At 45.7% G+C, this 4,946-nt stretch overlaps 1 long non-coding RNA gene across 1 annotated transcript; it reads left to right on the forward strand.

Annotated features, from left to right (window-relative positions):
- The first annotated feature begins 1,166 nt into the window (after positions 1-1,166).
- On the forward strand, positions 1,167-4,495 carry LOC144932249 (uncharacterized). The gene is made up of 4 exons (XR_013636877.1): positions 1,167-1,219; positions 3,045-3,166; positions 3,943-4,005; positions 4,178-4,495. It is a non-coding gene; the product is annotated as an uncharacterized LOC144932249 (long non-coding RNA).
- Positions 4,496-4,946: the final 451 nt, after the last annotated feature.

Below are 4,946 nucleotides of genomic sequence, written 5' to 3' on the forward strand. Positions count from 1 at the left end.
ACAAAGTGGCTTATCTTGTGGAAATGTATATCAGCCAAATACTTTAAACGAGTGTTTCTAAATGTGGAGGGGAAACCGGTGGACCTTGAGAAAAATCCACGGGACCACGGGGAAAGAGACACTTTAAACTCCAAATATACAGCAGGCGTCAGGGTCGGGATCGAACCCACGACCTCCTGTGTAACAGGCGGGGTAGTTGACATCTCCTAGTCACCGTGATGATGATGAGAGAGAGAGACACCGCAAACTCCAAATACACAGCAGCAGGCGTCAGGGTCGGGATCGAATCCACGACCTCCTGTGTAACAGGCGAGGTAGTTGACATTTCCTAGTCACCGTGATGATGATGAGAGAGAGAGAGAGACACCGCAAACTCCAAATACACAGCAGCAGGCGTCAGGGTCGGGATCAAACCCATGACCTCCTGTATACCAGGCGAGGTAGTTAACATCTCCTAGCCACCATGTGTGGGAGAGACAGATACTTCCTTGTCTGTTGTGTTAAATATGCAATTAAATAATACAAAATCGTCAATTCGCATCTCTTTGAATGCATCGTAGCTGTTACTGGTTGAGAATGTTGTTCCAGTGTGTGTATTACAGCACTATATATTATTAAAGATTTAAACAAGAATCGCCATCACCACCTGCTGGAGACAGAAGGTGGTGGTGGGGTCCACCCACCGTGTGCAATCGATTACATCAAATGCCAGCTTTGGCTGAATCGATTAGCGACCGTTGCAGACGCCGCAAAAATCGATTCTCGTGTTGTCAACCGAATCGACCTTATATTCTTGGTTCTTTCGGTAAAGTCACGTAGAAGGGAATAATAAAATAATAAAATATTACGAAATTCTTACTTTATTATTTCCCTTCTACGTAACTTTACCGAAAGAACCAAGAATATGAATCCCTGCAGTAACGAAAGCTTTAAATCAAAATCGAATCGACCTTGTTGGAATCATCGATTGTCGGTGCCGAGCGTCCCGCCGTCTCCATGGCGACGGGTCGGGTTGTACCACTACGCCCGGGGGGGTGGGGGGGATGGGCGTTGCTATGGTGACGCAGGGGGTGAGGGGGTGGGGCGTTGCTATGGTGACGCGGAGGATGCGACGCAGGGGGTGGGGGGGGCGTTGCTATGGTGACGCGGAGGATGCGACGCGTCATCGTTCGTTCACTCACCGCTTCCTCCCCCTCCCTCCCGTCGGCTCAACATTCGCGTAAGTCCGCAGGAGTATTTGTTAAAAAAACACACTCGCAAGTCCTTCCTTTCGTATCCTGTGCCCGTTCAAAATGTACATTCATTCATACATTGCTAAGCACGTAACTTGGCACCGATTCCAGACAAGGTAACGAAGTCGTGCGCGTGTCTCTGTGTGTGGGGAGCGGTGGCGCAGTGGTTAGCGCCACGCTGCGCTACGAACTTGGCCACCCGAGATCGATTTCCCGCTCACGGCCAACACCGGTGACGATTATCTGAACCGGTCCTGAGCCTCTCCCTAAGTCAACTCAGCCTCAAATGAGTACCCGGTGCGATGTGTAAACATCGCCACTGGGGAGACAAAGGCGGCCGGGCGTGGTGCTGGCCACCCACCCCCTCGTGCACCGTTCTGGCCTTCATAGGTGCTCGCTAATAGCGCTTGCCCCTACAGTCTGTCAAGGCTATACGGGGGATCTTTGTCTTTGTCTCGCGTAACAGATTTAACGACGCAAAGGTTATGCTCGCAAGCCGTAGAAAGTCACGACTCACATTGTGTGTTGGATGCGTGTTATGTAACTACATGTGCAATGCACCTCCGATTCGCACGGTTGGCTATGTACGGTGCGAAAGAATTTCAACATACGTCCAGGCTTGCCAACACCACCATCTCGGAAGAGCTGAAGGTGCAGCCGTATTATTGTTGTTCAGGCCGCCAACCCAAGAATTGTTGAAAATGTGGCCGACCTAACAGTCAATAGTGACACAAAAACAACCGTCGACCGATTTAATCCTCATTAGTACTGATCAGTACTGTACAATGATCAATACAATGCTGCCTTTATGCCTCTTGACGATGGGATACCCCCATTTGCACTTACCCAAATAAAACAATGCCAATTCAACAATCTTGATTTGAAGCTTTCGTGACTGCCAGGAATCCATACTCTTTGGTTCTTTCGGTAAAGTCACGTAGGTAGAAAAAACAAATGATCACGACGTTTCGATGGCAAAACAAGCGACCGTTTTCAGGTGAGAGAATCAGACTGCCGTGGACGAGACATCATTATTTTTTCTACGAGGCATCATTACTTTTTTCTACCGACGTGACTTTACCGAAAGAACCAAAGGGTACAATCCAACACTTTGTGTCGATGCAGTGTGATGTCAACATGACATGACATGCACCCCCCCCCACCACCCTTTGCCAACACACAAATAGTCCAGTGGTTCTCAACCTTTGTTGGCTACTCTACCCCTTTGTTGAATTTTGTTTCAACCGAGTAACCCCTTGCCTGACCCAATATGGTTCTAAGAAATAAATGTCTGAATAATGAACGTCGATATTTTAACTAATTGTCCATTTTGTGAGGTGTCCTAACTAGCTGGTAACTGCAAGCGAATAAAACATGTCAATGGACTCTCTGCATGCATGGCATGCGCGGCGTAATTTCTTCTTGCTCGCTGGTTACTCTTGGAAGCCCACATTGTTTACCATATACATTTAAACGTTAGCGTTGTTATTTTATATTGGCAGATTCATACATGATTATTCGCCAATCACTTTCACGTATGATATAATGTCACATTTATAGATTACCTTACGTACTCCTAGGGGTCAGCGTACCGCCGGTTGAGATCCACTTCACTATCCAACGTGAGCTATGGCCAAACAAACCCTCATGTGTGGAGAGGCCTTCAACCAGGAGTAAATTGTCAGGGCAGTAAGAGTAATGCCATCATTGTAGAACTGGCTTTCTTACTTGTTCAATGATTACCTGTTAGAAGATTAATTTCATAACAATGATCAACAGTAACAGTAACACGCTTTACTATTGCTTTTTCAGTTGACGCTGACCTACAGTGAGACATGTCCACTGGAAACGTGAATGATGGGCCGACGACTGAAGATCCGGAGATTCGAGCTCAGAAATACCTGGAGAAGCATGGCATAGCACACGTGATGCGTGTGCGTTTACATGTGTGTGTCTGTCAGTGTGCATTGTGTCAATAAAAGTGCATGCGTGGGAGAGCGGCAAATATCTTAACCGGTTATGGGCCTCCTTGAGGTCGATGTGGCCTTAAATGAGTACCTGGTGTGGTGTGTTAACATCAGCGCTGGGGAGACAAAGACGGGCAGGTGCCCCCTCGTGTGTCATGCCAGACTTCATAAGTGCTCGCTAACAGCTCTTGCCCCAACAGTCTGTTAAAGGCTATACGGGGATCTTTGCATTGTGTGGCGTGAGGGAGGGAGAAATTGTGCAGTATACTCTTAGTTCTTTCGGTAAAGTCACGTAATTAAAATTAATAAAAATAAAACAATATTAATTTTAATTTCATTTTTACCTACGTGACTTTACCGAAAGAACTAAGAGTAAGAATCATTGCAGTCACGAAAGCTTCAAATCTAAAATTGTGCAGTGGTGTAGAAGTCCATGCAACGAAGCTGTTATTCCTGTGACCTGGGTTCGATGCTCAGTCATCCACAAACGAGTGGTGAAATGGTATCTGAATGTAGCCTGGGCCTCCCCGAAGTGAACTTGACGATAAACAAGTACCTGGCATGGTGTGACAACTTCAGTACTGGGGATACAATGGTGACTGAACATGGTGCTGGTTACACCAATCCCTCATGGTATGCCTGCCCCAATAATCTATGATACTAAACTCAGTTGGTTTGTATATTGCATATCTGTAGACCGTGTGTGTATTTGAATGTGTGTGTGCGCATATACACACACACAGGCCATGACTGAGCGTCTAGTCAACGAGAGACCAGATGACCCTTTGGAGCATCTAGTAAAACAGGTGCATATTCCTATCCTGCTCCCCTATCAACATTTGTATCCATTGTTATGCCACTTTTGTAGCAGACTGATGACCTGTAGAAAATCAGACCAATTCCACAATTGCTTATTCATGGAACACCGTTCCAAATACAGAGCACGTATTAATGACTGATTTTTTGTTTAATTTACAGTTGGAGAAAATGATTGAAGAGAAAAATCGAAGAAAGACCAGCTGACATCACAGCGCTAAACTTCCACACATTTACATCATCACCATTATTACCACCACCAGCATAATCACAACATCATCAACATTGCTGTCCTTGCCATTGTCCACGCTCTATTCAATGTGGCTTGAGGACTGCTCCATCTCGAGAGTGTATCATTCCTCCGCACGAGACTCCTGGAACAGCCTTCAGACTCAGTGATGCTTTTCTGAATGAATTACTGTTATTTATTATTTATTCAGTCAGTCGTTCCTTCATGGCAATTAAATGACCATCATACTACTGCGTGTGTTTCCACGGTTGTGCTGTATTCCTCTCCAATGTACATCAAGATGTTTTGCTCCACGTGCCTTCTGAAGCTCCCACCCAGCATGCAAATATCGTTGTATCCATTCTATCAATTTTCCAAACCCTTTTTACCCAAACAACACATTTAAATAATACTGCAAATTAGAAAGCCAGTTTGTGTCCTAAATGTACTTGGAAAAAAATTAATGTTTCATGCTATATATTGGTAATTGGTGGGATAAGGGATTTATAGCGACATTCAGTATTACCTCGTGTCAGCTTGGCTAGTTTGTTTCAATGGCAGGGATATAACTCGTGTCAGCTTGGTTGATAATTGGTTATCGTAAGGGTTGATTGGCGAGTTTACATGACCCCCACCCCCCGAGTTGTCAGCCCCTCCCCTTTTCAATGCTGGGTCATTTCAAGCGCTGCTGCTGCTGCTGCT

This window comes from Lampetra fluviatilis, chromosome 5, assembly GCF_964198595.1.
Source record: "Lampetra fluviatilis chromosome 5, kcLamFluv1.1, whole genome shotgun sequence".
NCBI classification, from domain to species: Eukaryota; Metazoa; Chordata; class Hyperoartia; order Petromyzontiformes; family Petromyzontidae; genus Lampetra; species Lampetra fluviatilis.